The following is a 17,036-nucleotide window of genomic DNA, read 5'->3' as shown; positions in this document are numbered from 1 at the left end:
TAGTTTTTTTTTTTTCTCGGTACACCCTACTCTGATTTGATTGGCAATAAATTAAACTACTTTCCCTGAGTTGAGTGTGTTTAGCCCATGATGGTAACTGATGAGTGATCTCTCCCTGTCCTTATCTCGACCCATGAGCCTGTTGTTATATTTTCTCATCCCTGTCCATCTGAAGATGGGAGTGATAGAGTGGCTTTGGTGGGCATGTGGCATCCAGCCAGGGTCAACACACTACAAGAAGATATTTATTATTGTAGAACTTTTAAATTTAAGGTGGATCTGTTATGATGCAATCATGAAATCTTAAATTACTTAGAAAGGACTCACCTCTTCAGAAGTGGGTAAGAGAGTTCCAGAAGTAGAGGTAAATACAGACATCACAAGAAATCCCTAAATGGAACAACATATAAAAGTGCTCAAAAGTTAAATCTGATCACATCAGAGAGATACTGTGTAAAATACTCTGCTGAAGTGGAAGTCTGTGTTTTGTCCAAGAAGTTGGTCATTCATCATGTTTTATGTGCTTTACTCATCTTCAACCCTGACATTTAGATTTGGGAATTTTCTGACCAAGGTGGCTCTTTATGCCTTTCTGTCATTCGCTTAGGTCTTAAAGTACCTCGTTTAAAGAAAATTGTTCTCCTCTTGACCACTAAAGACTTATTTGCAGCACAAGTAATAAATTACTTATGTCCATCACATTGTCATGCTCTTATGTGCAGACAGGAAGGAGACAGGAGACGTAAAAGAGACAGTAACTGAAAGTCAGACCTCTCAAATAAACGCAGAATTAGCCTCTGGATTTTGCATTTAGAGTAGAATTGGGAAAAGAAAATTAAGAAGGGAGCAAAGGACACATAGAATGATACAGAAAGAAGACTTGGTCGTCTGTCTGGTAACGAATGCTGTAGAACAATCAAACAAGCTTTAATCTGCAACACTGATGTTAACTGATACGGCTATCATTTTCACTGTGTGGGGTTTGTACAAAGGCTTGCATTCACTGAATTTCTTTCTGAAACAACAGAACCTGCAAAGTTCTCCCACTGAGTATTTATAAATAAGCTGTGGTTCCACATCACTGTGATTTTTCCTTTTTTTTTTTTTTTTTTTTTTTTTTTAAAGCTGGTTGACTAAGGAAACAGTTCTTGAGGAATTGTTCTGGCATCTCCCCCTTAGCATCTTTAGCATTTCCCCCCTTTTATCCATTTTGTCATATTTACTCAAAGTTGTCAGGTGCAGTAGAGGTTTTAAAGTAATTAACTTCCTACAAACTTTGAGGAAGTAAAGAGCACAGCTGAGGAAGAAGGTCTGTATTGTAGTAATAGGAGGCAGTAATGTGAGCTCAGCTGTGCTTTCAGACAGTAGAGGATCTTCACAAGGAAACCCCACTGTTCATGGAACCACCTTTATAATGCTTGCATTATGTTTTTGTCATCTATTAATGCTTTTAGAAGCTATACCCTCTTGAAAAACAAATCCTTTGAATAAGTCTTACATCAATATAAAAGGCTATTGATACAGTTTTACAGAGGAGATGTTGAAAAATAAGTGAAATAGGGAACACTGGATACTGTTCTCCAACAGGTATTGTATGGGTTTTGGGTAAGGGACACAGGCATTATATATTTCAGACTAAACATCTAAAGCATTGTCTGGTAAAGAAGAGAGGATTTTTTTTTTTAGCAAATGGCATGCCAAAATTATAACTCTTCATGTGTCTTATTTTAAATTTCTGTAATTTAATCACACATTGCCCAATATGCAAAGCTTATCTGTCATTCATTTTTACAGCTTACATGCTTTTTGAAAATAAGCAGAAACATTGCTAGAATTCTAATTACTGCTTTGCTATCGTGTGTCATGAGAACTGTAAACTGCCCTACGTTTTAAATCTGCTCTTTGGCATTGCTTAACCAACACGCTGGAGACCCTGTATTGTACTTGTACTAATTTCCTTGAATTAATATATAAGACTGTCATTCACACTCAGGCTTCTCAGAACAAACAGCTTCCAGGAAGTGGAACAGAAATTAGTCAATAAAAGCAGATGGGCATCCTGGGAATCTGGCATGGTAAAAATAAAACAACAAAACACATTAGCAGTGCACTTAGCTGGTTTATGCAGCTTTGTGATCTTATTACTTTCATCTTTCTGTTTTTCCCACTTCTCTTTAAAGTTGCATTTGATATGGAATTGGTATATTACACTATCCCTCCCCATGGGCCATGGAAAACAGGGGAACCCCAAGTGTGTAAAGAGTAAAGGTGGTTTAAACCATTGGAGCTAAATCTAAGCAGATAGTCAAAGGCTGCAAAACCAGGCAAGCACATCCCTTCCAGCATCTGAAGAACAGAACTAACTACCCAAGATTTCTACATAAGGAGAAGCATAGAGATTTGAGAATAAAAGTGATAGGATCACGTGTGTTCTTGATGAGGTGCGAACACGCAGATCACAGGGTGCAACAAATAGCAGATTCCAGCCAAGTTTGACACCAGGGACTCTTTGTACCTCCTGCTCAGCTTTGAACAGAATAATTAAATCCATTGGACCAGAGACAATCTATAATTTAGTGATTAGGACACTCATCTGACATCAGACTTCATTTCCAGTATTCACTTCAGTCAATGTTGAAGTAATTTATGTTACTTATTCCTTGTAGTAGAGACTGGAAGGGGGCTTACCCCCCAGCCTGGGCTCCCTAGCCACAAGACCATATAACTCCATCTAGTTGACTGGTGTCAGCCAGAGTCTGGAAACTCTTCTGGGAAGCATCCCAAATGACTGTGCTAATCATAACATAAAGGGATGTTCCTCTTCAGAGTATGTTAAAACACCAGATCATATAGGTGTGATGAGAATATACTTAGTGAATCAGGTATTAGAAGCCGAAATGATTCAGAACTGAGTTACTGAATCCAGCTAAAGGAATTGAAGAGCCTACCTATTTAAACTTGAGCAATGCTCTGAATCAGAACTTTAGGTACAAAACAAGCATTTCTGGTGAAAACGTAGACAGATGGCACTTTCTGCTTAAAGTCCTAAAGTCTATAAACAAAAAGAGATGAGTGAATTTCTGATTTAGTAGTTTCAATCTAGACATCTACTTTCCACATCAACCCTTAGAGTCCAAGAAAGTTAAAAACAGAAAAAAAATTGACCTAGGAAAAAAATTTACACAGATTTCTGCATACTTAGCAGAGTTGATAAGCAAATACTGTAATTAAATATTAAATATATTGGGTAAATATTAAACATTTAATATTTCTAAATATTTAGTATATGAAATATTTAACAGTGTATTGTAAATATTAACATTTTAATAATAACATTATTTTAAATATATTGTATCATTCAGGAAGCAATGATTGTAATTTTTTGATGAAAATGTTTCTGAGAAAAGTGAAGTCAGAGAATCACAGAATCGTCAAGGTTGAAAAAGACCTTGATCATCTAGTCCAACCATTAACCAAACATTGACAGTTCCCAACTACACCATATCCCTCAGCGCAATGTCAACTCTTCTCTTAAACACCAGCCCATTCCATCTCCTAACAACCCGTTCTGTAAAGAAATACTTCCTAATATCCAATCTAAACCTTCCCTGGCACAATATGAGGCCATTCCCTCTTGTCCTATCGCTTGTTACTTGGTTAAAGAGACTCATCCCCAGCTCTCTGCAACCTCCTTTCAGGTAGCTGTAGAGGGCGATGAGGTCTCCCCTCAGCCTCCTCTTCTCCAGACTAAACACCCCCAGTGCCCTCAGCCGCTCCTCGTACGACCTGTGCTCCAGACCCTGCACCAGCTCCGTTGCCCTTCTCTGGACACGCTCGAGTCATTCAATGTCCTTTTTGGAGTGAGGGGCCCAAAACTGAACACAGGAATCGAGGGGCGGCCTCACCAGTGCCGAGTACAGGGCTCAGATCCCTTCCCTGTCCCTGCTGGCCACGCTATTGCTGACACAAGCCAGGATGCCATTGGCCTTCTTGGCCACCTGGACACACTGCTGGCTCCTGCTCATCGGGCTGTCAATCAACCCCCCCAGGTCCCTCTCTGACTGGCAGCTCTCCAGCCACTCCTCCCCAAGCCTGTAGCGCTGCTGGGGGTTGTTGTGGCCCAAGGGCAGCCCCCGGCATTTGGCCTTATGGAAACTCCTCCAGTTGGCCTCAGCCCATGGCTCCAGCCTGTCCAGGTCTCTCTGCAGAGCCTCCCTACCCTCGAGCACATCAACACTCCCACCCAACTTGGGGTCATCTGCAAACTGACTGAGGGTGCACTCGATCCCCTCGTCTAGATCATCAAGAAAGATGTTAAACAGGAGTGGCCCCAAAACCCAGCCCTGGGGGACACCACTCGTGACTGGCCGCGAACTGGATTTAACTCCGTTCACCACAACTCTTTGGGCCCAGCCATCCAGCTAGTTTGTCAAGGTAAACAACAATGTAAACAAGTCAAGGTAAACAACATCCACAACCTTTCGCTCATCCAATAAGCAGGTCGCCCTGTTGTAGAAGGAGATCAGGTTTGTCACGCAGGACCTGCCTTTCACAAACCCATGCTGACTAGGCCTGATGCCCTGGTTGTCCATTATATGACTTTTAATGGCACCCGAGATGACCTGCTCCATGACCTTCCCTGGCACTGAGGTCAGACTGACCTGGATCGTCCTTTCTGCCTTTCTTGTAGATGGGTGTCACATTTGCCACCCTCCAGTCTAATGGGACCTCCCCAGTTAGCCATGACTTCAGGTAAATCATGGACAGTGGCTTGGCGAGCACATCTGCCAACTCTTTCAGCACCCGTGGGTGTAACCCGTCTGGTCCCACAGACTTGTGTGCATCCAAGTGGTGCAGCAGATCTCTGACCACTTTGTCTTAATTGTGCTGACTTCAGTCTGCTTCCCCTCCCCATCTCCCAGCTCCTGAGGCTGGGTGTCCAGGGAACAGCCAGTTCCACTGCTAAAGACTGAAGCAAAGTAGGCATTGAGCACCTCAGCCTCTTCCTCATCCTTAGTTACCATGTTTCCCTCTGCATCCAGTAAAGGAGGGAGACTTTCCCTAATCCTCCTTTTGCTGTTAATGAATTTATAGAAACTTTTTTGTTATCCTTAACAGCTGTAGCCAAGTTGAGCTCTAGCTGTGCTTTGGCTCTCCTAATGTTCTCCCTGAATAGCTTCACTACATCTTTATAGTCTTCATGAGAGGCCTGCCCCCTCTTCCAAAGGCAATACATTCTCCTTTTGGTCTTGAGATCCAGCCAAAAGTCCCTGTTTAGCCAGGACAGTCTCCTTCCTGTAGCAAGTCCTGTTGCTATTTATTTTTCCTACAGTAGGTTAGCAGAAGATATGTATCTATAATATAAAATCTCTCTCTACATATAATACATAAATACATATTATCTTTATGGTAATAAAGAATCCATAGTTTTATTATAAACAGGGTAAACCCAATGAAATTTTTCTGCCTTTATATGTAGAAAGGATAATAAGATAGATCTCAAGGAAAGGAAGTCTACACTATTTTATCAAATTATTACAACACATGTAATATCTCTTCTACTCTTTATCAAATGAGATGAGCTTTTGTTCATTTTCATCATAACAAAAAATAAATATGTATCAATTAGTATTGGTACTTAAGGATTTGTTGCAGTAGACATTGTGGAATTGGGGATAGAAAAAGTTCAAAAACTAAAGGGCTACATAACTATATCTATGACAAGAAATGAGAAATGCACTCAAAAGTGTTTTATTTCCATGTTTATATTCAATTTAAACACAAGCAGAATTTGTACGAATGTCTCAAATTTTTCTTTCCATGTCTGTGTGTATATGCATTTTTATATCTTGAAAAATTGATAAAAACAATGGGGAAATTAAATTTTCTTAGAAACCTGAATTAGGAGTAGCATTCAAGGCAAATTTTGACACAAGGTCCTGCCTAGATATTATAATTGCTCATCTGATTTTCATGTTGACTCTCCTGCAGTGCCAGCATAGCTAAAATCCCTCTTAGAATTGTTATGCAGTCTAAATGCACAACAGTATCAAGAACACTCTGACTAAAATCAGATACTAATGTTAGTCATAATTTGACTTACTAAAATAGTTTGGTGGATTTATTTTTCTAGTTCATTAAACAAGTTAACCACTATGTCAGAAGTGTTCAAAGAAAAATAGGGGATGGGAAATGAATAGGGATTCTCAGAACAACATGTGTTAATGTTTATCTTCCTATTTCTTTGGGGCATCCTTTCTGCTTAAGGTTGAAAGAAAATGAAAGAAGAGGAGAGGGAATTGTACATCATATTGCACTTTTTCATCATAGTCAATAATCCATAGATAATTTCTTCTGTTAATTGCTATTTATCCTACTGTTGGATCCCTGCCAGTGAACTCCCCTTGCAAATGCATTATCTTTTAATTTTGAAGTAATAATATGAATCCATTAATGCATGTTTACCCAAACGACAACAGTTAACCCTTTACACTTTTAAATTTTTTATCCACAGTAGAATTCCCTAGTGGTGTCTATACAGCTAGCAATGTAGTATTGACACTCTTCACTGTTAAAATGTTTCACCTCATCATTGCAAACAGATCTAATCTTCACTCAGATATTCAGGTTTAGATTAGTCCAAGAAAGCAGAGGAGAAAGGATCAGGGAAGTTCTACTCTTGTGCCAGTTACTTTGGTTGAGCCCAAGCTACTGAGTAGAGTAGATTCAAGACACACTGAACAAGTGAGAGAGCAAGAGGAGCCTCTATGGCCTGATCGTTTCAAGACATCAGCGTGTCAAAGAATTTCTAACTTCCATGTCTGTTCTGAGAAGTGTTCCTATGTATTATCTTGTATTTCCCACAGCAAAATGTGTCAATTGCCCTCATAATAAAGGCTAGAACTGATGAAAGCAACAGAGAAACCTAATTTCAGGATTCTGATTAAATTTAGACATCAGGCAGATGTTAATTTAGTCAGTCTGGTCACTACTAAGATGCTGTAGAATATACTGAAAATCAAACCCATAGATTCAGGGTGCTTTAAGTAAGAAATATAGAATTTAGGGATTCCTAGAGTTAAGCAACAGCTTGCATAGATATTTTTATGGTGCAGCCTTTTCTGCCCTTGTACCTATATTTTGCTTACATTTCAATTCTAGCCTCTTAAATCCTTCTGGATATGACTACTGTACTTACATTTTCTTTTTAAATCAGAGAGAAAATATGATTTTTTTTTATGAGGGGAGAAATAAGAAGAGATTTTCCTGTTAGTTTGTTGTCTATTAATTCTTTTTGACTTTGTGTGTTTCTCTCCATGTTGAACAGAAAAATAGTGGAAATCAAAAAATATAGATTTGATGCTATGATCACTGAAGTCAATGATACAGGTCTCTGACCTGAAGCATTCAAAATGAAATCCTATAGACCTCTGGGGTATCATCAATAAGGGTATAAATTTCCCATTGATCTAACAGGATCAGGATATCTAATGAAAAAATGGAATATAACACACAAATTCTTGTCAGGCTCAGATAAAGCCTTTTGAAGATAATTAAAATTTTAAAAAATTGAAGGGGGGAGGGGAATAAAGCTAGTTGCTCATCATAGTATGAAAAGGTATACTGTATTCTCCAAGAAGGTGGTATTATTTGAGAAGACTCCTTGAAGGTTTGCTTTAGAAAGTGTTAAACATACTGAATGCTACCTTGAAGGTGTGAAGTGGGATTGTGAATTTGTAGAGGAATAAGTCACAGAGGAGGTACCTGCACAATTAAAATGGAAAACTATATAACCAAAATGTAATTACCCAACATCAGAAACTTGGGTTTCATTAGAAAAAGCTTTATCTGAGCATCTGAAAATAGCAAAGTTATGTATGCAAGTATTGATATTAATAAATTGGTGATAATTCAAAAGGTGGGGCTTTTTTGCTCACAAGTCTGTGTATGAATTTTGCTTTTAAAAGAAGAGTGCCTAACATTCATTAAGAAGGTTTCTTAATTCTAGTTAATATATGGTATAGGAACAAATGCTAGAAATTAAATGCATGTTCTGTAATAGTACTTCCTACTTCCTTTTAACTTTTTTAATCTCTCAGTTTTTCCCTGTCTGCTACTCACTCCTAAACCCATTTCTCTCAGGTCTTATTTCTCAGTTTAAATCTATTTTTATCTTATTGATGAGTCACTCGTCAGTCTGTAGTTTAACACATCCTGTGTTTCTCCGGATGGTCTCACATGCTTTTTATATAATGGGAGAGGAGGACTGTGTAATTGCATCGTGACTCTATTCTGTTTCACCTAAAAGGAAATTAAGGTGATATTTATTTATAGCTTGAAATATTCTTGATTTTTTTTCCTATCAAAATTTCCATCAAGTTCCTAGGAATGTATTTACCCAGGTCTGCTACTACATTTTTCCTCACTCATAGGCTGTATAAATTCTGGTGTTTATTTGGTTATGCTGCTTGTCAGTTCAGCTGCAGCTGAAATCATTAAATTCTCATATAATTATAGTGGTGTCATTCAAACAGCTAGAGTTAAGGTTGTGTCAGCAATTCCATTATAAATCCTTAATTTAAATGGTCTGCAATAACTCAACCATAAAATATGTTTTGAGCTGAACCTTGGTGTGTAAGGTTTCAGGTCAGGAGCAACTTCCTTTTCAAACCAAAAGAAAAAAAAGTGCTCTCTAATAATTTCAAAAATTAATTAAGTGCTTGTGAAAAGGCTAAGTTTACTGTCTTAGGAACTGAGCTATGGTAAAAGTGCAGTGACACAAGAGGAGCATTACAGGTTTCCTGTTTCACTTCAGTACAAGATTCTGACCCTGTTAATTAAGAGAATTGTTTGGACACTGCATAAACTGATCTCTGCTTTAAGGATGATAACAAGGGAGTCATTTGATGACAATTTTGATAGTATATTATGGGACCAACTAAAGGCATCCATGACAGTCAACACAGGAGACTTGTACCACCAAACTGCACAAACATGCTTTCAATCACCAAGGGACAATTCAGGATAACATGGGTTGAAACTGAACCATGACCTGGAGGTGAAAGGCCCTCATTATTTCATTCATAAATAATCTGACTCCCCAGTTGCTTGAAGCCTAATAGGGAGACAATAAAAAGGGACATGGACTGAGCAGAGGTAACACAAAGTTGGTGACAAGTGTGTTAGGTCAGATGCCTTTCACAATTTTGTACCTACTTTTTTTTAAATGGTGTCATTTTTTTCTGGATTTTTCAACTGTACCAAAGCACGCACCAAAGCAGAGCCTCTGCCTCTATATTTTGAGATAATCACCTGAAAACATCCTCCTAGAAATTTATCCAGCATTCTTGATCACAGGAGGACAGACTCACTTAAAAAAACCCCAAAACCCCAAAAAACAAAAAACCCACCCCCAGCCCTCAACTGTAATAACTCTCAGCATACTCTTTGCCAGGTTCTATCTCACAAAACTCCATTTAACATATGAAAAACAAATAGCTTGTAAAGCTCTATTTAGACAATATAATCCAAATTTAGTTTGACATGAACTATAGCTGGCACAGTTCAAAATCCATCTAGAAAATAGATTAATGACAAGTTTTAAAAATGGATTGAGGATTTTCCTGGAGAAGTGCTCTTGTCTCTGCATCTCAGCTGACTGTCTTGGAACTTTGAATAGAAACTTTTGATTTAAACTACTGTCACTATTACAGTTACTAATAAAACTTCTGTTATCAGTGGGTCAGGATCTTATTGCATGTATCTAAGGATGAAACAAGAGAGACTTAGCTTTATACTTATTATTTGTGGCAATATTGCCTAGAGAAACAGTATAAAGTTAAAGACTGCTATACTTAGCCCTAATTATAGCTGTTTCATACAGATCTGTTCTCATAACAAATCTGTGATTTTTTTTCCTCCTTATAATTCAGTTGAGTAGCCTTCAAAATTAGCCTTATCTTATTTAAGTTTGTTGCACTATATTTTTCTTTTCTTCTTCATCTTGGTTTTACATAGTGCATTTGGATATTAGCAGTATAAGAAGAGTCCATCACTCTGAAGAATAAAAACTCATCTCTTAAAAGTTATTAGCATCAATGAAAAATGTTTTTAAAGTATGTTAAAGAAGATATTCCATAAAATGTTTACCTTCTGAAATATGACTGATTAAGCTCTAATTTCTCTTGGGAGAAGGCTATGCCATAAAGGACTACTTGCAACAGTAATTGTAACAAAATACAGAACTAGACCTCATTAAAACCTAAACCTGAAATTCATGATTTTCCCTTTGTGTATGTGTACTCTGCTACCTGAAAACACATTCAAAGCTGTTATAGTTCATGAAGGGCTTTTGATCATCAATTTTCTACACACTTTCATATTGGTTAGCCTGACTGTGTCTTCACTGAGTGTTTTATCTCCATCTATATTATCTAAAAAGTAATAAAACCATATTTAGGATGCCATAGAAAATGAGGAATGTTACAGTGATGCTATCTACTAAATGCACAGGAGGGAGATAGATAAACTAGCTGTTCAGTGGTTATCGATTTCTTCCTTACGGTGATCTTGTACTATAACATGAAAAGGCTTTCACATCCCTACCCAGGGTGGACAAACCACTACAGAGTTGCCACAGTCATATAGATGACAAGCAGTGTCACTCTGGGACCACAGGCAGCTTAGTTATGCCTGCAGATTATATTCTGTGTGTACAGCAGTACTGTAGTGAGGCCTTCATTTTAGGGCTCAAGACAGCATTTCATCTCAGCACCAAGCCATGCCATGCTGTGCCTTCTGAACAAAATTCATGCACCTCTAAAATTCAAGTGCCTCACACACAGACCTATCCAAAGGGTGGCTACAATCTAGGATAAGCAGCCAAACCTTCCAGCTTTAAAACTCTGGTACCATTCTACAGTAAATTGGTCAAGTAAATTACAAGATCTCTATAAAAAACCTGCTGAAGTTCTAATTCATATTTTCCCAGTTTCAAAATTTGTCTTTTGAATGCTTTCCTATGTCAGCAACTATGATAGTAAAAGATGGGCAACATTGAAATCACTCACAAGATTCCTCTATTTTGCAGCAATTCTTCCATTCTTAACAGATTCGCAGTGATGCAATTACTTGTGTAGGGCAATTGGCTGATTGTGCTGACTGAGCGGTTTTGGTGCTCATCTTAATGATATAGAAAAAGGTAATGAATGGCACTTTATTGGTGTGGACAGTGCCAGTTGTACTTGTTCTGCAGATCCTGGGATCACTGATTTTGATGAGGGATTATACAATCATATGAGAGTCTCTCCTTCCTTTCAGAAGGGGTGAAGAGTATCATTGCATTATGACATGGTGCATGACTAAGCAACAGCTTGTGCTTTAACATATTAACTATCGTGACTCACTGCTTCAGTCTTTAAAATCACAATGAAAACCAAGTATAATCAAGTTTCCATTCTTTCCTGATGACAAACAAAAATGAGGAAAAAGCAACAGTACTTGAAAAGAAACCAAATAAAATGTTCAGCTCAAATGACCTTTATACTTAGCAGTGAATCAGTTTTATTATCATGGGCTACCTACAAATACTTGCAGGGTTTCCCACTAGACATTGCTCCCAAACACAATCAACCTGAATACTTTTGCTGTGCTTCGTGAGCAGAGATGCTCTTCAGCTTCTATCATACAGAACTCTTAAGGTTATTTCTGATAGTAATAGCCTTGATTTCAGTATAAATAAATAAGTGCAAACAAAACTATTTCTGTGTGTAATCACAAGTATCTGGCCACTTGTATAATTTCTTCAGTCCCACTTTTGTTCTTCTTTAGTATTTGATCAAGTTTTGAGATGTCGGCATATACAATATGAACTTGGGTTGTGGGGTTTCTTCCCTACCCAAACACAGAACAGAAATCTATCCTCTCCAAGGTAACATGAGCTAATTTGCGTAATATTCAGAATTATCTTTAAGATGTTCATTTAAATCAGCAAAAGAAAACTTTATAGTCTGACCCAATCCACATATTCTTCCCAACAACAGCTTCACTCCAAAATTGCTTCTCTCCCTCAGATTCTTGTTTTCTACTTTCTGCAAAAAAATCACTAGGGAACCTCTTTTACTGCTAATTTGATGCGATAAGAGGAAGCTGAAAGTTATCATGGCCTAGATGTGTGCCTATGCCTTAGAGACATATTCTCTATCATTAGCATCTGAGTCATTGCCAGCAATTACCCATTTCATCAGCACAGGTCTGTTTTGTTACCTTATAGAATTTTTTTAACCTTGCTTATATCAGGAGCTTTATCTATTTCTTTTCAGATGTCCTTCTGTTATTGACAAGATGTTACTTAAAACTTCTTTTCTGTCAGTTATTCACCTCTTGTGGGAACATTTATTTATTGTGTGTTAGTTTTGTGTGGGCTTTTGATCAGTATGAAGGTTAGTATAAACAGTTTCAAGTTAAGTCTTTTCCTCTACAGTCAATGGAAGTAAGTTTGATATTATTTGCATAGTATGTCATGATTATTGTCAAATCTGACTTCAAAACGATTATACATTCTTGCAGGCAGAAATGCTTGAATATCATTAGAGACGCATTAATTTGGGACTTTCCTCCCCTTAATCCTACAATGTTCCATTGTGAATTTAGGTTATGGATCCTAGAAAGGATCAATAACTGCAGAACTAGATTTCTCAGGACAATTGGAGATATTTTAGTCATAATAAAAATAAAAAAACCAGAGAGTCAGTAGTGAGGGGATACTTGGTTTAGCACACTGGAACTTAGCACAGCAAACCCCTTACAAAGGAACTTAGCTAGTGAAACCATGTGCACAGACAAACCTAGCCATGGTGGCTGCTACTTGATTTAGTTCTTTTTGTCAGTTTGGGAAAGGGCAGGATCAATAATGACAGCTGAGGCATTACCATCCAGGTCCTCAGTGATACCTTCCTCCATAATTTATGTGCATATGATAGTTTTGAAAGAGTTGTTCATCTGACATTTGTCTTCATATTTGCCCTAGCACTTTCCATGGGTTCTTGTAAAAATTTTTTTTTAATTCTTGTATCAGACCACAAGTCATAAACTAGTCTGCCAAAGTTCTTGTAGTCAAAATAGTGATTCCCATCATCACATGCCTAAGCTAAAATAACTGTGGCTAAAACACCCACCTCAGTACTAGAGCAGCTTCAGCAACACAATAGGTTCCTCTTACCCCACCTGCTTCCAGGAACAAGATCCTTCTGTCGAGGCATAATGTAAGCCCACATCTCCCACTGCCTAATAGGGCCTCCTCGGTCAACTCTGTCTACCTGTATTCAGATTGTTTCTCTGTTAGCTGTGGCAGAGAAATCCCTTCAAAAAAAAGTAAGGGGGGAGAAAAAAAAGAAAGTCTTGTTTATTGACTGTAAGAGGACTTAAGTATGACAGGTGAGGGCAGTTGCCAGGTCTAGGGCTGAGGAAAAGCTAAATTCCTGCAACTGGGGGATTGTCAGTGCTGGGAAAGACAACCAGTACTGCTGGGGAAGGAATAGTGGATATTTTGGGTTGTATAATGCACAGCTTTCCTTTAGAGAAAAATGTGAGTGATATGAAATAATATGTGGCTGGAGATTAAATGGTCATCATTGTTATCAGGAAGTTTGGATCATTACCTGAGAGTAACTTTTTTCCAAAGATGCTGCTCTGGGAATTAGAGCAGATTGTACACTGAGGAGCAGATGAAGAGTAATAGCATGACAAACCCTCTAGGCATTTTTTAAAAAAAGAGTTCTTCCTCTTCTGCAGTATAATTTGTATGTTTCATATGGCTTATATGGTCCTTCTGTCTAGGTAGTATAAGTACACTGTACTGCTTAGGGTTCTTATTCTTTGGAAAGTTTCACAAAATCTCAAAATGAGAAAGATTGAATGCTCTTCTGTTAAATAGTTTTAACCAACTGATATTTATGCTTTTATCAATCCTTCCTACTTAGAGGAACTGACAAGTTGAAACAGTCTATTAAATATAAATATTCCTTAAATAGTAAGGTTGTAAATACTTATGCAGTTGCAGATTTCAGAGATTTGGAGAATGTTGTGAAAGCTTGTTGATGACATGGTTTTTAGTATGATACACAATCTTGTCTTGAAGATGACATACAACTGAGTTTATGATCCCCTGTAGTAGGCTGTTCTGATACTTGTTTATATATACTTTGGGTTTATTTCCAGGTTGGTTTTCTCTGATATTTTTTTTTTTTTCTGTAGCCACTGAACATTGTTCAGTCTTTCCTGTAATGTCTTTTTCATGTGCAAATAATTATGTACTGTGATTGAGTCATGTTTCAGCCTCTTAAGTAAACAGAACAGTTAAGCCTGATCAGCCTGACATTGCAGATCTGTTTTATAATCACTTAATAATTGCAGGCTTCTCTGTGCTTTCTCAGTGTTTACTTGCTTTCCTGGGGCAATTCCAGAAATGTATTCTAGCACTGGTTTTTACTAGTGCTGTGTGCAGAGGCACAAATGCTTTCCTACTTTTATTTGACACCATTCCTTTTCATAACTCTCTGAAGGATTTACTTGCCCATTTTGTAAGACATTGCAGGAAGAGTTCACACTGAGGTAGTTAACTATACAATGACCTGTAAGTTATTTGTGAGGGAGTGTTTTTTGAGACATTCATTCTATAGAAATAGTTGAACTGTTCATTTTTTTAGATACACTATATTGTATTTAATTGTACTGGAATATATCTGACTGGATCATGGCATTCAAACAGCACCAGCCTCTTCTCCTTCCTTTCTTATTTTCCAGGATTCACCTACAAAATTTATCATCAATGTATTAATATAATTTTTTAAATCGCTGTTAAAAAAAAAAAAGTAATATCACTGACAGAAGAATCAGTAGCCAATGGACCCTCTAGTAATTTGCTGACACCTGCTTGTTAGAAAACATTTATTTTGCAGCAGTTTTTAAAATCCAAATACTTATTGAAGAGAACCGTGAAATTTAGATTAGTGTTACTTTCTAATAGATTCTGAAGGAGACTTGTGAAACTGAAAATATCCAAGGAGATAACTTTAGTTTTACCTCCCTTGAAATGTGCTAAAAATCCTCATTTTGCTGGTATCACTCTTCACATTAAATGATGTTTCAAATAAACTTCTTTCAGAAAGTGTCTTTCAGGTTCCAGGTGACCTTTTTTCTTGCTGGAAGCCAGCTCCCTCTCCAGTTTTTTATACATGCACAGCAAGGAAAGAGAAATACTGCAGCACTGTGTGAGTTCGAAGCAGTACCAAGAGGTTATCATACATACTACATTGAAAATAGGATCAAAGTTATAAATGCTGATTCAGTTATCGGGGCACTATGGGTTTGTTCTTATTTATAAAATGACAGAACAAATCACAAAGGCCCATAGCAATTATTAGGGGTGATGTGGTGAATTTGTATGTACTGAAAGTGGGCTATGCACTGCTGTAATACCCAGGGAGTAGATCAGGAAGGGAATTATGACTGAGTCCAATTCTTTGCCTGGTTCCACTTACTCCAAGCAGGGAGCAATCTGTTTTGATCTCTATCTGTAGAAGATTATCAAGAGACAAAAGAAACTTCAGATAATAACAGCAATCTAGCCAATGGCCTTCCAGCTTGCAGAATGAAGAAATTAGTTCCTATCTAAATTCCCTGACCATTCCATTCTGCTTACGTGACTGCATATATGTGTTTGATTTTTTAGAAAGAAAACATACAAACTAAACTTAATTCAAAACCAACTTTTGAACGTCATGTCCTTAATTAGCATTTCATCCTTTTGCTGTCACCTTGAGTTTTTAGTAAGGTTGTATTACATTGCTGTAAGCCACTGAGAGAGTCTGATGTTTCAGATACTTCCTTTACCTGAGGTGCCTGTTTGCTGGCATGAAGGATGCTGTTGACTTGTATGACCCCTACTTTCACTATCTTTCTTCCAAGTGACCTTCCCAACTTCTGTATTTTGTATTCTACTGCTGCCAGCATCAGTCAAGTGCCCCTTCTCTTATTCTAGCAAGTGTCATTCACTCTGTCCCACTCCACCTGCATCTCCTCCTTCAAAGAAGTCCATCAAACCAACAAAAACCACACCCAGTTTCAGACACCTTTGTAAGGGGATTGCTGTGCAAAGGCTTTAAAAATCTCAGAAATCTGTAAGAATGAATTTAACATTGTAAATCTTGTCTGTCCTATGCTTTGACCCAGTTGGATGCATTTATATCAGATCACTCCACATGCTTCCATGATTCCATTAGTGATGTCCAGTAACTCCAGTTATGAAAGAACTGAATTTCTGAGGTGCTGTCAAAGGTCAAGAGACCTTGAGGGTCATCCTGATTTGCAGTTAGAATAACTCACAATAAACAAATCTTGTTATTTTACAGTTAAGCTAGTAATTATAAAACTTGAATATTCGACTGACCTAGTATCTATGGGCACATTATTAAAATGAAAATACAGAATTTTTTGTTCTTGTCCCATTTATCTCCCCCTCCATCTGTCTGATTCTTCTTTCCATTTTTTCCTGTCTTGTGCTATTACAAGGCACTCACCCTATTTTCCTTGACCACATACAGACTGCACAATGCTGTCTTTCAGAGAAGGGGATTTCTAGAGAGTCACTTTAGCTGGAATATAAATATATAAATCCTAAAAATTTAATTAAAATCTTAACTAGCTTAAGCCCTGGCAAGCAGGCAGAGTGCAGTTAACATTCACCATTAAATCTGAAGAACCTGACATAATGCGGAGAGTTTGAGAACTACAGGATAGGCACATGTTTTATTCAGAAACCAATAAGAGTTTACTGCTCTGCCAAGTGACTGTCAGGAAGCTGGCAAAAATGTCCCTTGCGATTCATTCTGGGATACCCAGAAGAATTAAAACACAAGAACAGATATTTTGGGTTTTTTAATGCTGCTTCAACAAGTACTAGAGAATCCTGACAAAGTAGAGACCTGCTAAGGGTAGAGCCCTCCTTCCATGCTATCCTAAGATCTGGTTTAGTGTTA

The sequence above is a fragment of the Athene noctua genome, chromosome 4, assembly GCF_965140245.1.
Source record: "Athene noctua chromosome 4, bAthNoc1.hap1.1, whole genome shotgun sequence".
NCBI lineage: Eukaryota > Metazoa > Chordata > Aves > Strigiformes > Strigidae > Athene > Athene noctua.
The sequence above is the reverse complement of the archived record's forward strand: the minus strand, read 5'-3'. Positions refer to the sequence as shown.